Genomic DNA, 26,117 nt, shown 5'->3' on the forward strand with positions numbered 1-26,117 from the left:
CATAAAATATTTTACCTTAATATAATCAAACCCATCCTTGTCACTAATATCTTCTTCCACAGTTAAGATAGTCCATTTCTTTCTAAGGTTTTTATGGGAATGCCTAAAATGTTGAACAATATAATTCATCTGGAATTTATTGTAGTCTGTGAGAACCAAGATATACATTGAGAAAAGCAAAAGATTTAAAATTTTAAAAATCTATTTTGAGTGCTGCAGCATTAGCTTATAGGCTTAAGAAAGTCACTTAATCTCTTAAGACTCAGTGCCCCCTACTCAACTGAAGGCAGAGACTTTGTCTAATTTCCATTTATCTTCCCCACAATATCCAGCAAAGTACCTTTCACATAGGATGAAAATTATAAACTCTGCATTTAAGTTATATTTTTTGCATATTGCTTTCAAGTTATTCCAACAACATTTATTTAAAAATGGTTCATTTCCCAATTATTTATGTGATTGTTAGACTTAGTTATAGGTCAGTGATACCCAGATTTATTCCAGTAGCAAAGTATCTGGAAGCAATAACATTCTTTGCAATAGGGATATATTAAAGTTAAAATAATGAAATTTAAATTTTGATACGAAGTTAGATAGCTGCCTATACCAGACTTTAGTATAATATAAATACCACATGATCAGAAAGCATTATTTTTTTGTGCAAGTAATGTTAAACTTGGAAAAACTCTATCTAATGACTTAATTCCTTCTCAGAACCAGGAAAAGAATACCCATACATGGAACAGTAAATTTGTCAAGAACAAAGGTTGAAAACCACATCTTACATTAAGCATTCCCAGTTGAGAATATAAATAAAAGCCTATGATCAAGTGTAAACACTATATAAAGAACAACTGAACTGGGCTGAACTCCAGCTGAACCCCAAAACTATTTAAGATCCGTCTTTGAATTGCCAAGGTTGGAATTCCTGTATTATTAGAAAGCCTAAGGGAAAGTCCATGTCAGATCTCCAGTGCATGTTCACACCAGCAGCCTTCACTCTAGAAACTTCTGTTTGTTAATCTACAAATCAGAAAGGAGATAACACAAAATGCCCTCAAAACATCATGTTCTGTAGTACAGAATGTGGACTTCACACAGCAGGCAATAGGCGAGTACATTGGTACTATTAGAAAGGACCATTTCAATTCGGGTTCCTTGTACTCTGAAGACAATGCCTGTGTAAGAGGCTGGAATCCTGCCCTCTGCACAGAGTTCTTGAACATGTAGAAAGGAGCTCTATTAAGGCTATATTGGGACCTCTGTAAACAACATCATTTTGCTATACTAATATTTTTTCCTGGAGCTTACTTTTACTAGGACCTTTGAATTTAAGAAATGTTTCATGTTAATGTAAATGGAACAGGAAGGGATTATGCTAAGCAGAAATAAGTCAAAAAGAGAAAATCAAATAATGGAAGGTGTCACTTATATGTGGAATATAGAGGAACCAGACAAAGGGTCAAAAGCCAAACTCAGAAACTAGCCCTTGAAAGTTGACTGTAGAAATGAAGTGTTCACAGGTGGAGAGCAAGAGGGAGGGGCAGGCACACAGTGGGGTGAGGGCACAATGGACTGTGGTGTGGACTCTGGGTGCTTTGGTGGTGGGAGTGCTATGGTAATAGCACTGGAAGGAGAAGATCCTATACTTCAGAATACAAACAATGTAAACCAGTGTTTGAAGGAGAGAAAGACGACAGGAGGTAAGAGGTCTAACCTTGGGTCCCTGCTCTGCCACTTAATCTGGAATGAGTCATTCAACATTTAGGGGCCTCAGTTTCCATCTCTAAAATACTGTTTAGAATGGACAGTTCCTGAATCCTGGGTGGTTCTAGTAGTCTTGTTAAAACATAGATAAGTTCTAATTCAAGAAAAATAAAAATGCAGGGCCTCCCCGGTGGCGCAGCGGTTGAGCGCTGGGTTGCGAAGCTGCCCGCGGCCTCTGCGGCGCTGGTTCGATCCCCGGCTATTCCCGGTCACCGGAGGAGGGTCCCACATGGCGCGCAGACCTCTCCTGCCGCCCACTGCTCCCCTCAGCAGTGTACTTCGGTCCTTCTGCCTGCTCTGCTCCCCGCTCTGGCTCTGGTGAATTCTCTCACCCTCCCGCGCTTCTGACTGTACCCAGTGCATGTATAAACAAAACAAACAAACAAATAAATAAATAAATAAACATGCCTCTATTAAAAAAAATAAATAAAATAAATAAAAATGCAAACCCCCATAGTTTGGAAAATGATGATTTATTATTCATAATGGTCTTTGCTGAATCATTCTTCACTTAGAAAATTCCCCCAGAATTTCCCTAAATAGTAGAAATCTCCAACTTTTTTGAGAATAGCTTTTGATATAATTGGTCCAGTAAGTGGTATCTCTTCTCTAAACTGTGTTTATGAACAACATTCTTTGGCAGCATGTGCACATGTATGTGTGTGTGTGTGTTTTGGCAAGAAGTTAAGAACTGCTAAATTCTGATTCAGATACAGTGACAAAAGGACAGAAGATTTCACCAAAAAAGCATCTGCTGGAAAGGGAAATTAATCATGACTTCATTGGACACATGGTTTTTTTTAAAAAAAAAAAAAAAAAAAGATTTATTCACACAAGAACTGGAGCACAGGCCAAAGGTGCAGGCAGTGAAAGAATTCACCAGAAACAGAGTGGGGAACAGAACAGGCAGACTGACAAATACACTGCTGAGGGGATCAGTGGGCAAGACAGGAGAGGACTGCCACACCATGTGGGTAGCTCCCTGGTCTGCTGGGCATCAAACTCATGCTGCAGAGGCTGCGGATAGCTTCACAGCGCTGTGTTTAACCCCTTGTGCCACCAGAGAGGCCCCAGTGTACTCCTGGTCCAGGGTTCTGAAATAAGGACTAACACGGAGAGGTGCTCCATGAAATCATGCAATCCTTTTCCTTTCTCCTTCCTCTACCTCCAGAGATTGCACGGATCAATGACATTGTTCAAAGCATTTCAGTAAATACTAGCTCAAGCCATTTTCCTCTCTAAAATATATCCCACCAAAAAGTTTGCTTCTCATCTACCCAAGAGTGTGTGTGTTCCAGATGTCTTTGAACTCTCACTGTAGGATATGGTGCACACTATCCCAGATTGCCTTCATTGTCCTCAGTATCCCACTAAAGGGGCACTCACTCTGTTCTACAAAGCTGACCACCAACCTCTACTTCACCACAGTGGACAAACCAATTTGCTTTCTGTCACTCTTGACTGCTGATTCAGATAAGAAAGATGAAGGCAAAGTTACAATGACCCCTTGTTTACACTTAGCAATTCCTGCATGTGTGTGGGTGTGTGGGGGGGAGCTGGATGTCATTTCTCCTAATATCAGCAAAGTTTAATGTGCCCTTTAAAGTGGGACACAGTCTCTACTAAATGCATTTATATAGAGAGCAATTTTTCACTTAATTTTCCCAACACCTCAGTTAGTTTACAATAAAGTTTTGCTGTCTTGTTGCAGGTTCAGAAAATGGTCTTGCACAGAAGCAGAGAACACCTCGCCGAAGATGTCAGCAGCCTAAAATGTTGAGTAGCCCCGAGGACACTGTATACTATAACCAGCTAAATGTGAGTTCAAAGTGGCCATAAAGCTGCTTCGCCAGCTTTGTTTCCAGTTAATAATTCTGTTATTAATACCTGTTCCAGCCCCTCCAGCCCCACCCCCACTCTCTTATGCTCTCGTCTTGAACATGTGCTTAGGCTCTTTATCTGTTGCTTTCATGTCAGGATGTCTGCCTTCACGGTGAATAATTGATGTGGTTTATCAAAGACGAGCAAGATGCATGCTTCATCAGGCTCACTTGAGCCCTTTGATCAAAAAAATTATGCTGTGACTTCTGATATTATCAGCATCTGCTTGCATTCAACACAAAATCACTTTGAATTAAAAATTAACGACTTGCTGCTTTGCTTTGACTGTGTGTTCTTGGCCCTCTCCACAGGGAACTCTAGAATATCAAGGGAGCAAGAGGAAGCCAAGAAAACTTGGGTAAATATCTGTCTTCTTAGTTCTAAGCAACTGTAAACAGAAGGGGTCCTTTCTGATATTACAGAAAATTCAAAACTTTCCACAGAGACTTCTAAAACTATGCAGAGGGGATATTGCCACTATTATTGACACTGGAAACTATTTTTCACAGTAGCAAGTATATAAAACTCGAATCTATTCTGTCCAAAAAGGCTGGAATTGGCACCTAAAGGCAAATGTTATTTCTCATAAGTATCCCAGGGAATTGTACTTTCCTCATCATGGGAGACATGTAGCAGGTTATACAAACTCTCTGACAAATGAGAGCACTCCAGGCAGCCCAAATAGACCACTTCCAACCCCATTCCCCTACCCGTGAACCTTAAAGGTACACAAAGGAAAAGCTCCCCCAGCAGTTACACAGGGATTTTAAGAGTTTGTGATTCATTTGATTGCTGTCATTTCAACTGAGTGTGGCAGTGATGTAGATAATTGGTCCTAGTTTGAGAACTAGAGGATGTCAGAGGAGAACTTTCTCATATAGAAAGAACCAGAAGGACATAGACAAGTGAAAGACTATTGATCAGACACCAGTTCTGTGCTGGAAGACCCTGAGCTACCCTAAGCTGTCCTCCCCCTCCAGTGTTGGGACCTGATTCTGTTCCTAGTGCTCACACAACTTTGCTGCCCTGATGACTAGTGTCTTTTCTGCTATAATTCTTTTCTTTATTGCAGCCAAATCAAAGTGCTTGATGGGGAAGATGAATATTACAAATCTTTGTCACCTGTGGACTCTATCCCTGAGGAAGACAGATCAGCTCACCCTTTCTTTTTTTCCTCATCCTCAAAAGGAGCATCTTTTGCTCAGCATTGAGCAGTATTTCCTGCCCCCAAAGTCTGCTGAGGATGAGAAAATCATGGCAATTAACTGATTATTATTTAGTAAGAAAGTACTGCAATGTGGTCACATTTTTTGGGCACCTGATCTACGCTGAAGCCTTACTGAACAATTCCTAACCATTTTCTCTGCCTCCATCATACACCCACACTTGCTGTGCAGCCTGAGCTGGGCAGTCCCTCCTTTTCTCATCCCATGAATTGATCCCTATATGTCACAAAGCACATCTCCACCCTAGCAATAACTATCATTCGTGTCCCCAATGTCTAAGAAGGTAATAGTGATGACATTAGCTAATTGTGAACAATGCTATTTATTTTTCCCCGAAAATCAATCTACACAGAATCTATCCTTGTAGAAATCCAGGACGAGTCCCTTTCTACCAAAGCTCCCTTCCCCTTTCCTGCTCTAGCTCTCCCAGTGTCAGGGATCGCTAAGGGCCCCTCTCCTGAAGGAGTGCACTCAAGGTCTCCTAGGCCAAGTTAATGTGTTTAAGGAAGAAATCTAAATCTTTCATGTTTTTTTCTATAAGTCAAATGAACCACTGTCTTATCAACTATTATGCTGATAAAGACTTTGCCTCTTTATTCCCATTATCTCCGTCACTTTAGCAGTTAAAAGAAAGGAGTAAAAGAGAAAGAAAATTTGGATCTGTCAGACAGAGCTCCATTAGACTGTGGTTGGCTGTGGGAGAAGGACCTTGTCTTGTCCATATTTGTATGCACAGAGCCTCACACAGTGTCTGGCACTAAGTGAACATTCAGTAAATGCCCACCCTTGAATGAATGGAGAGACTTCACTTAGTTACACAAACATAGCTGACAGGAAAGTTTCTTTCAATTATTTAGTATACATGCTTAATCACTTTTCTTATGCCATAGTTCTGCGTTTTCAGTTAAGGTTAAGCTATCCTTGTTATAATGATGTTATACCATTATTATAGTACTCAATATGATGCAATACCATAAACATTTTTGAGCATCTACTACATTCACAATAATATGTAAGATTACTATGTGATGTAAAAACCCTACAACATCCTTCCTCTAGAGCAGAGGTTCTCAACACTTTTCTTACTTTGAAATACTTGACAGGGAGTGCACATGGGAATACCCAGATTTTGAGAAAAACTTGAGGAAATAGAAAAGAGTTGTTTACAGAATTTTAAAGGGGGAGTTTCAACAAACATTCATAATGAAACAAGGTAATTTAAAGATCTCAGAAATTATAGTTTTATAAGAAAAAGAAATAGATATAGCCAATTATTCTATACTTAAAACTTTTTTTAAAAATTAGCCTTGATTTTTTCCAAATCTTTAATCCAAAAGTAATGTTTATAAGGCTTGCGAGAAGAGCAGAAAAAAACATAAATTTACTGTTTAGGAGATAACATCTAAAACATATGTATTTTAACATTATTATTAATATATGCTTTTGGAAATTTCACTTTTATCGTTGATTCATCTACTTTTGATTTGATAATTGCTGCTTTTCAAATTGTTGAAAGAAGTGTTCATAACTTCCCACTTAAACCCATAATATAATTGTATACATGCCTTTCTTCAAATGAAACTGTATAAAGTTTAAGAGGAAATAGAAGTAATTGTAATATCAGAAGTTCTGCAATATTTAGTCTTTGTTACAACAGTAACTCCTAACAATACGTTAGAAATAGTGTTCACTATCATCTTATCATAGATAAGCAGACTATAGATATTATTTTTGGGTTAGTCATAATGCCATAAATCCAAAAAAGCAATTCTTAAATCCAGTAAATGAGAATGATGTGACCTAGAATTTCTTATGTGTCTTATTAGATTTATCAAAGTAGTATGCACATGGCAAAAATAAAAATCAAATAACCCCAAGGGTTTATAGTGGAAAGCAATCTTCTTTGTGTCCCTAGTAGGATCATACTATCTTAGTAACCATTTTTAAATTATTTCTAATTTTAATTCTTTACGTGGTTTCTATCATATCTCCAAATATTTTATATATTCTTGATTTTTATAATTTTATACATTGTTGAGTTATCACTTTAGATAATATCTATTCTCCCCCTCATAAAAGATATGCATTTATCTCAATTCTCCCTCCCCTCTGTCTTCTTTCAGTGCTTACAATTTTATGTTTAAGTTTTTGTTGATTGCCTTCTAAACTTTAAATTGTTTAAACACCTATTTTTATGCCATTGATTTTAAATAGTATTTCTAGAGGATACCTGGCATGAAGAAAACCAACAGATTGAATGATAATGTCAAGACCAATAGAACAACTGATCCTGGACAAAGTAGAAATAATGCTGAGAATAAAACAATATTTTGAAACTTTGCGCTGCTGTTTCTTCCTTTGTTTTGGCTCATCTACAGATATGCTTTCATCTACTTTGTAAAATTTCTTTTTTTAAAGGTTTATTATTTATGCATATAAGAACTGGGGTACAGGCCAGAAGTATGGGGGTATGAAAGGATTCACCAGAGACAGAGTGGGGAGCAGAACAGGCAGATCTTCTGAAATACACTGCTGAGGGGAGCAGTGGTTGAGACAGGAGAGGTCTGCCAAGCCATGTGGGCCAGCTCCCTGGCTGACTGGGGATTGAACTCCTGCTGCAGTGGCTGGTGGGTGATAGCTTGATAGCGCTGTTTAACCCCTGCACCACCAGGGAGGCCCATTTGGAAACTTTAAATAAATTGAATCATGTAGTATTTCATTTTGAGGGGTCTTGTTTATCTTATGTAGTATTTGTGAGATTCATCTACATTATGCATTGTAAATGTAGTTCATTCACTTTCATGACTGTATAGTATTCTAGTATAAGAATATGCCATAATTGATTTAGCCAGTCTAATTTTGATAGACAAATATGAATGATTTCCTATTTGGGAATATTTTGGAAATTGCTGCTGTGAATGTTGTTGAATATGTCTCAGTGTATATTTGCATGCATTTCTGTTGGCACCCATTGTTGTGCATTCTCAACAACTTTTGCTATTACCAGTCTTCTTCATGTAGATACTCTGATGTATGTATGGTAGAACCCCACTGTGATTATAGCTTACATATTGCTATTTAATAGTTGATATTGAATGCATTTTATGTGTTTAATGGTCATTTAGATACTTTATAATATGCCTTTTCAAATGGGCAAAATGTTGTTTTTTAAATTTGAAGAAATGTATTATATACTGTCATATATTGCAAATATTTTCTCCACTAGGTGGTTTGCCCTTCCAGTGTCTTAAAGTTCTTTTTGATGAAAAAAAGTTTGTAACTATAAGTAATAGAACTTACCAAACTTTTACTTTTTGATAGTACTGATTTATGACCTGTTAAGAAATCTTGCCCTCCCCAAATGTCATAAAGATACTTTGCCTTTAGGATCTTCTGGAAGAATTAATCTTGTATTTTCATATCTAGATATTTACCCAGAATTTGTTTTACAAATGGTATGTAGTAAGGGTCAATTTTTGTGTTTTCTGCATGAATAGTCAGTGGCCCCATCCCCATTTAATGAAATAGCCATCCTTTTCCTACTGCTCAAAAATCCAACCACTTATAGAAATCAAGTGTTTATTAATATGTGTCTAGATTCTCTATTCTGTTCCATTGATCTGTTTATTATTCTTTGTCTTGAAATTAAATACTTTACTTTTGTAAAAAGTACATGGCAGATCAAGTCCTCCAACATTAATTTTCTTCCCCAAGAAACCTCTGATAAGTCCAGGATTTTTGCATATTTTTAGAATCAAATAGTCAATGTCTTTATAAAGAAAACAAGATTTCTTTGGAATCATCTTTAATCTATGTCAATTTGGAAGGAATTGTCATGTTCATAATATTGATTTGTTTGATCCATGAACAGTTCTATTTTTCTATTAATTTAGTTATTCCTCTCAAAAATGATTTACAATTCTACATGAGAAGTCTTACATGTATTTTATCAGTTATATTCCTGTGTACCACAGATAACTTGTTATTTAAAAGTTGCCTTTTACTTTTTATTTTCTATTCATTGCCTGCTATAGATTGAACATTTGTGTTCCCCCAAAATTCATATACTGAAACCTATTCTCTAATGTGTTGGTATTTGGATGTGGGGCTTTGGGAAAGTGAATATGTCATGAGGATAGAACCTTCATGAATGTGACTATACCCTCATAGGAGAGATCCTACACAGCTCATTTGTCCCTTCCACTACAGGAAAAAGACCACTATCTATGAAGCAGGAAGCTCCCCGTCACCAGACATTGAATCTACCACTGCCTTGATCTTAGACTTCCTAGACTCCAGAACTGTAAGAAATATTTGTTGTTTAAGTTTCCCACTTTATGGCATTCTGGTATAGCACCCTGAACAGACTAGACATGCTGTTTTATGAAAACAATATTTTGCATTGCATTTGAGGTCCATCAACTTGGCTAAGTTTATTCATTCATCCCAGCAAAGTTATTAGAGATATCTTTGCATTATGTACATAAACAATTACACCTCTGCAAATAACCATAGATTTTTTTCTTCCCTTTCATTATTTATACCTTGCTTCTCTTCTTATATTAGTTATCTATTGATACATTAAAAACCATCCCAAATCAATCACGTTTCTCACAAGCCTATGGATTAGCTATTTCTGCTGATTTGAGCTAGCCTTGCCTGGACTCATGTTCAGCTAAGCAACTTTGCTAATATGTCTGAATATCTCACATGTCTAGGGCCATATCAGGGACAGCTAACTCAGTTCTGGTCTACATGGTTTCATCCTCCAACTGGCTATTATCCCCAAAGGCAGTGGCAGGATCACTAGTATAGATGGGGAGGAAATAAAGGGGAAGAGAGGGGCAGGGAGAGAGGTGTGTCTTGCTGCTCAGAACTGGCACATTGTCAATTCCACCATATTTTTTCTGTTAACCAAAGCAAAACACAAAGCCAGCTCAGAATGAAGAGCTGGATAAATAGAGTACATCTTTTGTGGGAGGGGATGCAAAGTAATTTACATTGCAAAGGGCATATAAATGAGAGAGAAGGATTGGAACTGTTTTTGTAATCAATCTTTCCCATTGGCCTAAGATTTCCGGTACAGAACTGATTAGGAAGGTTAATAGTCGACACTCTTTTTCCTAATGAAAGGAAATCTTTTCAATATTTTAGTATTAATCATGATATTCACTGATTCTTTCTATTCCTAAAAAGTTTTTTTCTTATAAGTGGATGTTTGATTTTTATAAAATGCTGGTTCTTTATATACTTAAATAATCCTATGGTTTTTTTCTCCTATATTTTGTTAATGTAATGAGTTACTCTGGTTTTATAATGTGAAACTAAACCTGCATTCATGAAATTCAATGCCTTTAATCAGATGTATTTTAAATTTTGTCCTAATTTACTATTTGACCTCAAGAAGCGGGCAGTTTGAATCACCTAGTCCTTTGTTCCTGGAAGCAGGTATCTTCTTCTATTCATTTCTCATGTCCCAGAAATATGTTGAAATCTCTCTTCTCTTCGTAATGCCCTCTTCCATTTTCATCATTATTTTGAGTTTGTTCTTTTTAGTTCTTCTTTATCATCATATAACTGCACTCTCAGAAAATAGAAGATACAAATATATACATGCTATATCTGCCATGTAACATGCAACCTGTCCTGCTTAAAATTACTTTTAAGTAAATCAAATTTAGAAGTGTCATTATTTGAACTATTATTTTTATACTAGCTTTATTGAGATACCATACAATTCAGTTTTAAGATGTATGATTCAATACATTTAAGTAAATTGTTTTTCCACAATTCATGACTAATCTCCAGATACTACTCTTTTAATACACTATCATTGAGTTCATTTCGGTGCTTACAATATAGAGGGGGAGATATGGCACATGCGTGGATATTTACAGTAGGAAATGGCAGAGAAAATAAATCAGAGGAGGGAGCATAAAAGAATGTTTCGTTAAGGAATCAGTATTTAACCTGAATCTTGACTAGTGGGTAGAGCAAAGGTAGGACAAACTGGCTTCTATAAAGTGAGACACAAGGACTGTGGGAATTAAAGAAAGAGGCCCTCTCCCTTCCCAACCCCATTCCAAGTGCCCTTGTGCAACTGGGACACCAGGAGTGTCCTGGAAAAGTCTAGTCACACTATAGCAGGAGGAACATTCAGGTCTTGTTCTGGTTTGGCTAGAACATAAAGTAAGTCATAAAACTTCGGCAGTTGATTATGAAGGACCTTGAAAACTGTGCTAAGGATATCGTACTCAATTTAAGAATATAAGAAGAGCAAGGCAAAACCACTGGAGATTTTTGTTCAGAGGAATGAATGCCATGAACAGAGTTGGGATTTGGGAAGAATTTGTAGGCTGTAGTGTGAAGGGGAGAAGAGAGAGACAATGAGGTCAGTTGGAAGATTTATATCATAGTTCAGCAAAGGTAATGAAAGATAAGCTGGATTGATAGAAGGAGAATCTAAAGGGATGTGAAATCAATATATGCTGCAAAAATATCACATAGCTATTCGGCGGTGAGGTTTAGGGAAAGAATGTGTGAAAGTCATGAGAATAAATGAAAGGGATAAGAGGGTCACAGAAACCTAGCAGCCTGCACCTCCAGAGGACAGAGAGACTTGTTGGGGTCGAGAAATAACTTTTTCCTTCCAAAAATGAAAGAAATCGAAGGAGATTCCTGGTGCCTAACTCAACCCAAGAGCCATCAGAATAGCAGTTGCTAAACCAGGGTATCTCCAAGTGCCTCCTGGCTCAATACATCAAAGCCATCTGGGGAGCTTGCTGAAGCCAGTGTTTTTTTGGGCCCGCCGGACCTAGAGGGTCAGAAGCTCTGGAGGCGGGTGAGGGAAAAGGTCTTTATTCCAAGTGATTCCCATGAGCAAACTAATATGAAAACCCCTGGTTAAATTTACATTTTAAGTGTATTTACATTCTTTAAGTGAACTGAAACACTGGTTTAAGCAAGTGTGGAAAATATTAGAATGGGGTTTATTGTCACTCAATTCCTTAAAGTACCATCTCAAGTGACAAAAATTTACCTTGGAATGAGTATCTTTCTCCCCTCCTTCCTTCTCTCCAAATTCCCTCTCTCTCCCCACTCTTCATCCCTCTCTTCTTCCTTCCTGCGACATAGACCTAGCACCAAAAACTACGAAGTAACTGCATCAGTGACCACAACAAAGACTAAAGGTCAGATTCAGAGCCATCAGATTCAGAGCCAGGACTAAGCATTAACTCAAGGCTAAGAAAATGTCACTGAAAAGATAAAAGCAGAAAGGATAAAATATTTACATTTTGTTGTAAACATTTCTTTACTATTTAAACATATATTACCTTCAATCTGTAAAGATTAACAAAACTGGCAAAATTTATCCCTGAAGAGCCTCCCTGGTGACACAAGGGGTTAATCCTCAGCACTATGAAGCTATCAGCCACCACTGCAGCACAAGTTGGATCCCTGGCCAGGGAGCTGACCCACATGGCACAGCAGACCTCTCCTGTCTCCCCCGCTAGCCCCCTCAGCAGTGCATTTCAGTAGATCTGCCTGTTCTTCTCCTCACTCTGTCTCTGGTGAACCCTCTCACACACACCCCCACACTCACACACCTCTGGCCTACACTCCAGTTCTTCTACACAAGAACAAATAACATAAAAATCTTACAAAAATTCTTTAAAATAAATTATTTTATTTTATAATTCTTTAAAATAAAAAAATTAATAAAATACACCAAAATAAAGGGGAAGGATAAATGAAAGAGCATATAAGAACATATGTTAAATCCTGATCCACAGTTTTTTCTGCTTCCTTCTTGACTATATGGAAAATATATGTTGATGCTAAGACAAACATCACACATTGCCAGGGAAAGTCTCCTGCTAAGTGGAGGAACTAATTCAGCCTCAGCTAATGGTAAACAACTGAAGGGGGAAATACTAGAAAGAGATTTAAATCAACAGGCTATCTATAAATGATGAATATTTTAAGTCATGCAAAATATAAAGCCTATATGGGAAAATATTTAAATGCAAATAGAAAACATTTCCTCCTGAGAAAGGAAAGTAGTCTCCAAGTGGGCAGAAAGGGCATAGAGAACTCTTAATCATGTACATTACTGTGTGGTAAGTCAATCCCTGTTTAGCTATATGAATGAAGAATAAATAGCAGGACATCAGTCCAATGTGTAAATCAAAACTAGCATTAGTATTAGACTTTGGACTATATTTTGAGTCAATTATTTTAACAGGGATGGTGTAATCTGTTCTGAGAATTCACCAGAATTCAAACAAAATATTCACTTAATCAGGAAATATTTAGCAGATCTTTATTTTGTACACTGTCATGGTGTGACAAAGACTTGGGTTTTATAACAACTTAGAATATACTCCTTCCCATTTATGTAACACTTTTCCAAAATAAATTTATCTCATTGTATTCATCAATTGAGTGAATCTTTATCAAACTCCTACTACGTATTAAGCACTGCCTTGGGAATCTGCCAGTAAACACATAGATAAAAACAAACATGAAAATCTCTGACCCCTCCCCCATGAAGCTTCAGTTTAGATTGGAGGACGGCCATTAGCAGTAAACAATAAATGGATCAACTGCATAGTATATCTAGACTGAACAAACATTCCAGTTTACTCAAGATCATCTCAGATTCTGTGCATTATCATGCCCCCCCCATTCCAATTGGTGTTTCCTTTTGCCCTCAAAAGTGTTTTATTTGGTTATTAAATTATATGTTCACTCTATGTTTGAAGATGAAAAGGGCCTTGGAGAATAGGAGTGCAAAGAATGAACTGCAATTTTAACAGGGTCAAGATGGTTCTGAATGTACAAGAGATATTTAAGTTAAGATTTGAAGGAGCTGAATGTGTTGGCCAAAAAGATGATTTTTAAAATTTATATTCTGACCACTGGATCACCATCCATTTTTCTTTCATTCTGGAAGGACACTATTACTAAGGAGAGTAACTACCACTGCTTCCAGTGCTTTGACAAAACATTTCATATTTTCAGGGCACCCATTATATCCCTGGGGGTAGCAGCTTTCTATTAGTTTCCTGTGGCTGATCCAAGAAATAAGGCATAACACAGATTTCCAGAGAAATTATGATGCCATGAAAGAGTTTGAGAAGATGAGGAAGGCTGGTCTCTTTCAGAGTACAAAGTAATTTTGGAATATAAGAGAATTTCTTTGGGTTAAGCTTCACTAGAACTATCTTCCTAAACTATGAAACATGAATATATAGGCTAAGGAATAGTTTCTATTGAGATAAACAATTAACAAAAATATACATACTTTTTATATATAACTATATCCTTTTTCTAAAACATTGATACCAAGGGTAAAAAGTTAATTTCCTTTCTCCTCACCCCCCCAACTTAGTCCTACAATTAAACAATTTATTATATACATTTTCAAGCATATATATATAATTTGTTTTAAAACATAAATGTCATACATACTATGCATACTATGTAGCATTCGTGAATCAACAACTTATTGATGGTTTCACAATAATATATATGCATAATAGTCTGCTGTGCAGATATGCCCCCTTCCTACCTGTAAACTACCTCTACATCTAAATCAAATTTGCTCTAGTAAAAGGGAGAAGTGAGAGATTTGGGGGGAGGTTAGGGGTGGAGGAAGGAGACAGCAGTTAAACTTTTCTTGGTAACTGAATTGATACTATCAATAACACGCCACACTTCTTGAGGACTAAGCAATTTTTTTTCCTGAAAGGATTTTGTGAATGCATGGGAGAGGGATGGGTCAGTTTTCTTTGGCAGCTGCCTTCCTCTCAACAGCCAGAACATTGCTCAACTTGTCTTTCTTCCTCCTGTCACTGTCCCCACCCTTTTCTTGATGAAACAGAGAGCCCACTTGTCAATGGCACCCGGCTCATAGGGGGCTGTGCCCTATGCTACACGAATCATGTCCCGCATGAACTTGATGAGGCTCCTCCAGCGGTGGCTATGTCTCGACTTACTCACGTTCTTTGTCACCTTGTGGCCCTTATTGAGGCCCTGGGGTAGCCAGAGCCATGACTACTGCTTTTCAATGACTGCTGAGCTGGAAGGGTCCAGCAATTTTCTAGAGTAAAAATATGCAGAGGAACAAGGGTAACCTCAAGGCAAGCAAAGCCGGTTAGGACTCTAAGAATACTATTTCTCCAAAATGCAGAAATTGATCATCTCAACAGAAATGAAATCAGTGAAGAAGTATTTAAGAGATCTTACGGGAATACTATGAAAGCCCTCGATTCAGTTCCCACCTTCATGGGGGTGCTAATTCCTTTCACGCTGCAAACAGGAAAGGGAAGAGAGGGGAGATGTCACTGACATTAAGGATTAATTTTTATTTTGTTTCTCCTCCTCCTTTCCCATCCCCACCTGAGGACTGGGGTCACCCTGATGATGACAGACCAACCTGAGGATATCTTTAGGGATAAAAGACTAGGGAAAAGGTCACAATTCATGATAAAAGCAATTCTCTCTGACCAGTGTATTGTGAACTAAAGTTGGTTATGTCAAATTTAAGTGTGTAATTCACTTTGGGAGAAACTAGTCCTATAACAACTAATTTTATGTGTCTGTCAGCAAGCACTGCTTTGGTAAAGAGGCCATATCAGTAAGACCTTTATAGAACCAGATTCAGAATATCCTAGTAACTAGTTTCTTCCTTGGTGATTCATTATTACTGTGAAGGTATACAGGCTGATACTCTAAGGACTTCAAAAATATCAGAATGAAAAGTAGAAAAATACAATCCATTATCTGGACATTGTAACCTATTGTACACCAGTCATCATCTGGCTTTTCCCAAAATTATCAGTATGTTCCCCAAATATTAGGAAGACAGGATACCCAAAGTGAAACCTTCACTTGTCAGCCTTTTGTTTTGGAGTATGTAAGCAGAGCACAATACAGTGACTCATAGAAAGGAGAGGGGAAAGCCTTTAACAAATAGCATTAATCTGCATTACATTAATTTTCTTTAGAGTATATAAGATTTTCAGTGGTTCAAATTAAATTCCCTCTGAATTGTCAGGATATTATTCATGAATAAGAAGGGTGTGATTAGCTTTAGTAACCTTTCCAAATTAAGGGTTCTGGAAAGTAACTCTGTCCTCAGAGTCTATAGCAATTCATTTTTTTATTTTTTTTTAAAGATTTTATTTATTTATTTATACAAGCACTAGGTACAGTCAGAAGTGTGGGAGGGTGGAGAATTCACCAGCGCCAGAGGAGAGAGCAGAACAGGCAGACAGACAAAGTACACTGCTGAGGGGAGCAGCGGGCGGCAGGAGAGGTCTGCCATGCCATGTGGGACCCTCCCCGCCCCACCCTGGCGGCCGGGGATCAAACCCGTGCTGCAGAGGCTGCAGGCAGCTTAGTAACCCAGCGCTCAACCGCTGCGCCACCAGGGAGGCCCGCAATTCATTTTTTTTTTAAAAGAAATATATTTATTTGTTTGTAATGTTAGGCTGCTATGAGCTACAATGTTCTTGTTAGTGACCTAATTTTCCTTTATTAAACCTCATTTTATGTCAGATAATCTTATTGAATAAAGTATGTTTTTTCTTTTAAAAATTATATAATTCAGCCCTACACAAAGTCACACTTACTGTCCATAGTATACTCGTGAACACTCACATTCTTTTTTTTTTTAATTTAAATTTTATTTTTATATACCCCATACAATTACAACTCCCTTATTTTGACCCCAATCCCTCCTTTCCTCGCCCCTCACCCCCCATAGAGTGTCTCTGGTGAACACTCACATTCTAAAGTAATGAAATTTACCTGCACCAGCACCATCATACAAAGCAATGTAATAGCACAACATGAGTTCTTAAGCATCTTGTCCATGAGAAAAAACAAAATGGCAGTCTGTCCCTAATTCCTAATAATGAATGTCCTTCCGTTTTGACCTTTCTGTGTTATTGAACAAAAGGAAGGAGATCAAGGTAAAAATAACAAGGAATAAGAACAGACAAGGCTAAGATGAAAGAAAGTTTGCCAACCACCTGCCAGATGGGAAAATCCTTACAGCTTATGAGCATCTGAATTACCCAAGATTTTTTACAGGCAGACACAAATTATATACAGAAGATAAATTGCCTCTGTCTCTGACACACAAAATCTCTAAGACCACCTAATGCTTTTTAAAAAATGTATGAATACATACATTTTCATTTTTACTTTATAACATGAACTAGAGAAAATCTCTACAGCATTATTATCCAGATCTCATTACTGCATGGTTAATTAGTTAACATTTATAAAATGCTTTGAAGATGAAAAGCATCATATAAATGCTAAGAAATATTAAATAATATGAGAGGAAAATAATAAAATTGATACATTAACATTAATTTGTATGTTATTGTTATGTTTCCTACTTTTGACATTTGTGACTGAATTGTATATAAAGGCTGATGTTGTCATTACAGCATTAAAGTAGCTCCAAATCAATACTTGCCAAAAAAAAATGAGTTTTCAAGTGGAAGCAAATTAATGTCCAGGGAGATCCCCACTAACACTGGTTAAAGAGTTAACTAGTTAAATTATGGTTCCCCTCCAAGTGTTAGGGGGAAAAGGATGTCCAGGAAAGGTGTACTAATTCAGAAGCAATTAATAAGCATTTCTACTTTATTCAAAACAATGCAAAATATACTAATGAATAGTAGATAAGCTCCACTGGTTTGGTGTAAAACATATGATTCTACTTTCCAACTCACTGTCTACTTACAGATCCTACTGCTGAATAGCTTGGACAGTATATTATGTAGTGTTGACTCTTCCCTTCATTTTGCTGTCATCAAAGTGAGTTAGTAAAACTTTTCTGAAGCTGCAGTTCTACTCCCTGTCATCTCACCAACTCCTTCCCCAATCCTAACTGGGCAGAAGGACAGCAACCTGCCTTAAAAAGAAAATCTCTGGCAACTTGCCAGGGACTGATCTAATAGGAAGAAAAAAGGCTATAGTAAAATAGTCTCAAAAGTATGCTGCATTGTGAAAGCATTCAATAAAACAGGAAATAGATCAAGTATATTCAAAATATTTGTAAACTGTTTAATTGGGTGAGGAAAAGTGAAACTTCCTATCAGTGCAACATCCTTATTGTGAGACCCACTTCAATGATACTGAAGTTCATCCCAAGTCCTGTTACAGGAAACTCATCCTTATTAAAGTAACATTAAGTGCTCCTTTTTTATTGATCTTCCCCTTCAGCTTAATGACAGAAACTTACTGATGTTTTAATAATAACCTCCCAAGCTTTATCTCATTTTACTTTGCCTTAGTACTAAGAGATGCAGTGCAAACTAACTTAGCATAAACATATTGCAGATGTCTTTAAAGGCCAGGGGGAGGTGGGAAAAAAAAAGATTCAATTGAGCTGCGTGTTAACAAAGATGGCTGAAAAACTAAAAGATAAAAGGGAGGCTCCAGTGTGAACATCAAAGAATTGTTAATGACAAGAAATGCCATTAGGGTTAGCATCTCTTTTGTTTCAACCCTTTCACACCTGCAACGTGTGGTGAGCTAAGCCTTTGTTCCAAAATCTGAATTACTTCCATTAGCATTTACAGAAAAATGGTTGCAAAACAACAGAAACATACTTTGGGCTCTCCCCTTATGCTTGAAAAGTCAGAAATTAGGTATCTGTGGATTTCCCTCCAGTTATTGGGTGTAACTATAGTGACTGTAAGGTGTAAGGTAATGGGTTGCAAATAAGGTTGGTAAAAATGTGAGAACAGCTTTGTAACTAAAAGAGAGAGCACGAATGTAGGCAACATGGAGAAGCACATACAGCAGCTCAGGCATTAGCAACAGCAAAATCAGAGCGTGAAATTCAGATTAGCCCTCCCCAGGCTGTGAGAGGAAGGGGGTATTGCAAGACTTGGCATGGCGAAAGGTGTAACCTGTTTTATTTGGCCCCTGAAAAATTTTAACAGATGGTGGGACCAGCTGTCTTTTTCAGCCATTTAATAAACTCTTTGGTGGTAACAGTTTGGAAAGTGGGGGTTTTTTGTTTTAGGCCAGAGGAGAAAATAAAGAAATCTGTCCCAAATTGTCTTTGCCAAGTAGTAAAGTCTGAAAATAATATGAAAAGTTAAAGGGGAAAATCTAATCAACTATATTATCGTTATTGTATTTTTTAAGAGAGTAGCAACGAAAACAAATTCCTCTCTGCCAAATTAGATGGCTAACTACTGAAAACACGTATTTTGTATCACTGTTTTTATATGGGATTGTGTACTTATCTGGGATTTTAATTTTGGTCTTTCAAAAAGAGATGCCTAGTTATTGTGTTTAATGCTCATTGACAAATTAACAGCACTTTAGGGCAGCTATTCACAGCATTACAAAAAGAAGAAAACTAAACATTTATTGGAAGTTAGCGCTCATAGACAGTAAATAATTTGTCATACTGAATGAAGGGGTGAATTCCCTCCAATTTATATAATTAGTCTAAGATGGCCAGAATCCTCTAAATCATGTGTAAATTACTAAGCCCAGCTCCAGACCTCAGGGAATGAGGAAAAAAGCTCACGTAAAGTTATTTTCAGGACAAGATCTAAGAGATTTTTCCTTTTGAGCCTAAAATACCTTGTAAAATTAGCAACTTTTTCCGCACCAGTTAAACAACTCTCAATTATGGGAGATATTATTTACAATGTTCCTCCTCTGATTGGCCCAGAAACAACTCTTTTTTGCAAATTTCCATGATTCCTGGCTGAGCAACAGTCATTTCCATGTGGCAAAGCTTCATTTTGTTCATAGACCTATTACAGATTCCAGAGTTTGTCTCAAATAAATTGCAGCAACAAAATATAAACTCTTTAAATGAGGAGAAATCAGATACACCTTTTTAGATACAGAAAGCATATACAACTTTCATTGTGTGTAGTCAAATTATTTTGCTTAACTTCCAGCTTACCTCATTTCAGGACTGTTAGTGATGCTTGGCTTCTAAACAGTTAGCAAGGGGTAGGTAATTGAGAAAGGAATAATCGATAATTCTACCTGGAATAAGTTTGCTCACTCATCTAGAATCAGTTAGTTCAATTATTAAGCTACTCACCCAAATGAACAATTTCTAATTCCACAATTATCATGATTTCTGAAATGCCTTGAATTATAGTTCTTCCTTTGGGGTAACTTTCTCATTGATTCAACACAGTTTTAACAAGCAGCTGCTACAGGTCAGGCACGGTGGGCCAGCAGCTAGAGATACGAGGTAAGGTAGACATGACTCTGGTCTCTTGGAGCTTTATATACCGTATCATTTCTTTATCATATAAAGAATAAGAGAAATACCTTAAACATGAAGCCCTTCACCCCAGAATGTTTACAATGAATCTACCCAACTAAAAAAAAAAAAAAATTCTATATGATGCAGATGCATTTGAAACTTTAACTTGCCCTACACTGTAAACAGAAAATTCCTTAGGAATGTAAAAGCAATTGCAAGCTCTTCCAAGGAATCCTAAGCAAAGCTTCTGGCTTTTCATTGTATGGGTTTTTTGTCTTCCTGTCACTGGCTTCAGACAGATGTCTCAAGCCCCTCATTAAATTATGGTCACCCAGAAATCATTTTATTATCCTTATAGAACACAGACTGCTCTTCTAACTTAATGGAAATAAACAGTTTCAAATGGAGGAAAAAAAATAAAGAAATAGAGTTTTATAGAATTAAAGACCTTAATACTGATCAACTAGGTTAATCTTATGGTTTGAAAGGCAGAACTTCTTATTCTACTTTTTTTTAAGATTTATTTATTTATGCATACAAGAGCTGGGGTTGCAGGCCAGAGGTGCAGGGGGTGAGAGGATTTACCTGAGACAGAGTGGGGAGCAGAACAGGTGGATTGACTGAAAACAGTGCTGAGGGGAGCAGCAGGCAAGACAGGAGAGGTTTGCTGCGCCATGTGGGTAACCTCCCTGGCCGGGGATGGAATTCTTGCTGTAGTAGCTGCGGATTGCTTCATAGTGCTGACGCTTAAGCCCTTGGGCCATCAGGGAGGCCCTTATTCCACTTCTTAACTCTAAAATTTCAATACCTGTATTTCTGTCATATGAGCCACTTACAAATATCAAAGTCAATTTAAATACTCACACTGATTCATCAGATTTTCCAGAATGCAGAAATGTAGTTCACCATGAATATGAGAAAAGAATGTGGGAAATCATGTAAAATCCATTTAAACCTTGCTGCAAATTTAATGTTTCTATCTAGAGTATTATACTTTTCTTTCTCTTTCAATAGCATCAAATCAACAGGTGATCTAAGATTTAGTGAATAACCTGGGATTTGGAATTAGTTACTGCTATAAGTGCCTTAGGATAATAAAGATAGGATCCTCCACCAAGTCTTAGACACCCACCACGGCTGGCCATCTCACCTGTACATCTGCCAGGCAGATCCTCAGCAGTGGCCAACAGAGTAGCCCATGGATAAAGAGCACCAAAAGCATCAACCCTAAGGTGCAGTGACACCCAAGTAGCAGTTCTGGTAACAAAGTCCACATATTTATGCTGCTGCCAAGCTCTCCATAACTGAATATTATATTTGATGTCTATCTTTCTGTTTTGTTTTGTTTTGTTTTTAACCAAAATTTTCAACCATGGACAAAAACAATATTCTAATTAAAAGCTGGGAATGGTGAAGTAATGAAGTCTATTAAAAGATGATAATTTGATAAGCAAATATTAGTCTATTCCTTTTATATGTATATTAGGCATTTTCTAATAGAATAAATTCTTTTCTTAAATGGAATAATCAGTAACAGTTAAATTTTTGGCATTTAAAAGCATTAGGTTAGCAAATTGGTTAACAGATTTAGAAGTGCATACAAAAACTATTTCCAATGCTGTAAGAGATAATTAATATAATAAACATTTGAAAGAGATGGAATACTTGACAAAATATTTCTTAGTTTCATTAATAGCATTCAAAAGCTATTTATTGAATAGCTGCATATGCTAGATATTCTATCTGATAGACTGATAAACAAAACAGATACCATTCATCTGGTACAAAGAGCCAAAATATGCTGGAGAAGTTGGTGGTGATGTTTGCAAAAAAAATGTGAATATGCTTAATGCCACTAATTGTACACTTAAAATGATAAAATTTTATGTTGTGCATAATTTGCAATAAAAATATTTTTAAGTATTAAGTTGAAAATATAAGCTAGAAATAACATCTGTTGCATACACAATAAAGGCTAATAACCTTATTTTTTTTGATCATTCAATAAATATTGACTGCCACAGTATACTAAAAATACAATGGAAATCAAGATGTGGTATCACCTTCTACCAAAATAAGTTCCTGCAAACTATTAAGAAAAAGAGAAATATCCCAAAAGAGAAATGAAAAGATATGCACAGGCAGTTCACAAAAAAAAAAATTATATATATATACACACACACACAAATTAACACCTATGAAAAAGTAGCCAAGGTAGAAAAGACAGAAATTACAAGGTACCATTTTTACTTTCAGGTTCACATTTTTTTCCTTTATTAAAGTATTCAGTGTTAGTGAGAATATTGGAAAGTGTACAGTGAGAGTACTAGGAGGAATGTAAATTAAGCATGATCTTCCTGGCCTGCAACCTGAGAATATATATTAAAAGCTTTAAACTAGTGCTTACCCCTCACTCAGCTATTCCTCTTACAGAAGTGCATCTTGAAAGAATGGTCTGAGATATGTATAAAATGTTGCTTTTTGCATGATGACCAAAAAACTGGAAATGAGTCAAATATTCTATAGTCAGACATTAGGTAGGTTGTGGTGTAGCCACACCATGGAATAACACACAATCATTTTAAAAATGACTCAAGAAAGTAGGAAAAGAAATCTGGCTATAAAAATCATAAAAAAATAATTATTTTCATTTAAAAATAGGTATATGTAGCCAAAGAAACCATTAGAAAGATGTATATTAGGCAGTTGGCAATAGTATCTTTTTGCATTAAATATTTAATAGTTGTTACTAGAAAAGAAATGTTTACTGGGAAAAAGTAGTTGGATATTTACACTTCATTAGAGAGCTGTATTATTTATATTTGAAAAGACCTATAATGTAATTTACTCTCTAATGCAAAATGTGTTTCTGTGTAATCTTTTGAATATGTGTAATATTGATTTAAATCTTGTTTCCAGTTAAAAGATTTTAGGAATGGACTCTCTACCAGTCATCCAGGGGAAAGGCTTATAAACTTTTTTTTAAGATAATTAAAAAGTATGGTACATCATTATAATGGACTATTATACAAAGATTAGAAATTTAAATCATGTTAATTATTAACATAAATTATTAAAATTATGTTAATTACTTTTATGGTAAACATTAAGACAGGCAGGATAAATATATATGATGCACCTCGTAATTTCAGCAATGTAATAATATTTTTTTAATTTATTTACTTATGCATGCAAGAACTGGGGTACAGGCCAGAGGTGCAGGGGGTGAGAGGATTCACCAGAGACAGAGTGGGGAACAGAACAGGCAGACTGCTGAAATATAATGCTGAGGGGAGCAGCAGGCGAGTCAGGAGAGGTCTGCTGCACCATGTGGGTAGCTCCCTGGCCAGCCTGGCATCGAACTTGTGCTGCAGAGGCTGCGGACAGCTACACAGTGCTGTGCTTAACCCCTTTTGCCACCAGGGAGGCCCTGTAATACTATATTAATGTTTATGGAACTCATAGGTAGGAAGATGACTGGAAAGGTGCTAGGATGGTAAGGTGGCTCAAAATAAGGTATAAGATTACTTTTATGTTTTCATGTGAATTTTCAGTGAATATGTAAAAGAGGGACTATGTGAGACTAGAAAGTGGATTGATTTTGTGAGAGAGGTTAGATGACTTAGACCAAGTCTAATGGGAACCTGTATCTCTGTGGGGTCACCACTTATCCAGGGGTACAGCTTCAACTTTGCAAGTTCGACTTTAATCAGTCTATCAAGGGGTCTGGAGAACTGACAAACTGAATGCAGTAGTTTTCAGTAAACAGTCTGGCCTTTTGAAGTCTCACAAACATTTAAGAAACGTAGAGGGAGCCATTATCATGAAGCCAGGAGCTCATTTTTTTTTTCTAGCTCCCCAACCCCTCACACCCTAAAGCACAGCCAATGGCCTCCTAGGCTGTTAGGTACATTGAAATCATTGTCTACCTAATTTGCAGAAGACAGATCTATAAAACTGATTAGCAAATTATTAAGTAGGAAAACCTATTCAGCAAACTCTAAGATGAAGTTAAGAGAACTGGGGGGAGTGAAGTCAAAGGGTTAGAGGAGAAGTAGACACAGTTCTGAGATTCGCCTGCATCACATCACAGCAGGCCAGGCTTGCTTCTTGAGCCCCAGCTTTATTCTACCTTTACTGACCAGTCGCTGGAGTAGGGCCCAGTCTCTACTGAGGCTCACTTTCCAGGGGGTGGGAGGGGCTGTCACAGGGGAAAGGATGTGCAGTCAGGATGGCCTGGGGCTCCAACTCCACCAACTTCAACTGCCTCCTCCCTGCCTGGGGATGTTTTCCTAGAAGACAGGGCCACTTGTGTCCAGCTAGCTAAACCGTCTTCTAGTGACTGACAAATACTTAATATTTCACCTCATACAAAACACTAATAACAACACTGCTCATACTTTGTTAGTCAGACATTCAGATGAGAGTTGAGAAAAACATCAGTCTCATCAACCACATTCACAAATAATTTCTTGGTACTTTGAAAGATTTTCAAAGATGTAATAATCTCATGTAGTTTCAATTTCAGAGGGCGATATTTTCTTATTATCTTGCTAATTCTGGCTGCACACTCTATTTGGATTCTGAAAATCTCTACATACTAATAAAAACTAATATTCTAAAACTGAACTCAGAAAACAAGGATAAGATACTTCAAAACTCCTTTTCTTCCTGGCTCTTGTTTTTCTTTGACTGAAATAAAAACTTCTAAAGAAAGGTAAAGTCCAGGGCACTGATTTTTTATTTCCATTTTGACAGCAGAATTCAGAGCCTAAAACTTTGCATTAATTATATTACACTTTTGATAATAAAAGAGATGCATTGAATTCTTTGAAACAGTGGTGGCCAGATGGAAGTATAATGTGAAAATGACAGCATCTATAAAAGTTGTTGGATTGACTGCTCTGGGGACCAAAACTTGAGATTTCTCTGCAAAGACAACAATGAGGAAGGTTTTAACTCTGCCCAATTTCTGTCACTGAGCCTCAATCCTGCCCTGCTGGGGCCTCCGACTCCAGGTGGAAGAGCAATTTGGTCTCCCCTTGACTTAATCCTCTGCTGTCTGTGGAGACCTCACCAAGGGTGCCAACTGTAAGGAAGGCTCTGGGTTTCAAACACCTGTCCACTAGGAACTGTACTTACACCCCCAACTCCTTTCATGTGGCCACAAGGCAGGCATCAGATGGTAGCAATTTCTGGTCCCCTCTAAGCGGATGGGTTATGTGGTATCCCACAGCTCTCTGTGACAGCTTCACTATTTTTCAGATACTTTAGAATTATGAAACTTTAAACATAAACTAAAATAACACACAAAATCTTCAGGAAACCTGGCCAGAATTCTAGACAAGAATTCCTTTCATTTGATTCTCACAATTCTTTATTCTCACAATATTTACTTATGTACTTTAAAATTTTTAATTAACATTAAGTTTATGATTTATGGATTCTGAAAATCTCTACATATTAATAAAAACCAATATTATTCTAAAAAGCCAATATTAATCTAAACCTTTATGTTTGTGAAATGTTTTAATTATCATAACCCTATAAGGTAGGTACCATTATTATCTTCCTGTTGCAGACAAGATAGTTAGGCACAGAGAGGGTAAGTGAAGTGTCCAAGGGTCACAAAGCACTAAGTGGTTGAGCTAGAATTCGCACCCAAGGCAGTCTGACTCCAAAATCTGCCTCAGATAGAACATCAATTATTTCTTTATTTAATAGATAAATAAACCCAGGCACCAGAGGTTTGTTTGATTTACTTCAAGTCACACCACTTGAATGTGTGTCTTTTAACTCTCAGTCCTGGTTTTTTCTGCTCTGCTGGTCGTCTTGATGTTCATATTGGGGTCCTTATCTACGTCCTCCCAGCCTGTTATGTTTACACTAAAAGCCCACTGTATGACCCGTAGAGCCTTGAAACTCCCAGCAGAGCAAGTCTGTGACTAACTCAACGCTGGGCTTTATGC

General features: G+C 37.1%; 1 protein-coding gene across 1 annotated transcript in view; it reads left to right on the top strand.

Annotated features, from left to right (window-relative positions):
• Positions 1-1,580: 1,580 nt before the first annotated feature.
• ERICH2 (glutamate rich 2) overlaps positions 1,581-26,117 on the top strand; it is a 100,253-nt gene continuing 75,716 nt past the window's right edge. Inside the window, exons 1-4 of the mRNA XM_037523513.2 lie at positions 1,581-1,703; positions 3,479-3,585; positions 3,960-4,006; positions 9,084-9,177. The gene's annotated coding sequence lies outside the window, so the exon portion shown is untranslated. The remainder of the gene's footprint in view (positions 1,704-3,478; positions 3,586-3,959; positions 4,007-9,083; positions 9,178-26,117) is intronic.

Source organism: Talpa occidentalis, unplaced genomic scaffold (assembly GCF_014898055.3).
Source record: "Talpa occidentalis isolate TD23 unplaced genomic scaffold, MPIMG_talOcc4v2.1 talOcc4.3, whole genome shotgun sequence".
Classification (NCBI taxonomy): domain Eukaryota; kingdom Metazoa; phylum Chordata; class Mammalia; order Eulipotyphla; family Talpidae; genus Talpa; species Talpa occidentalis.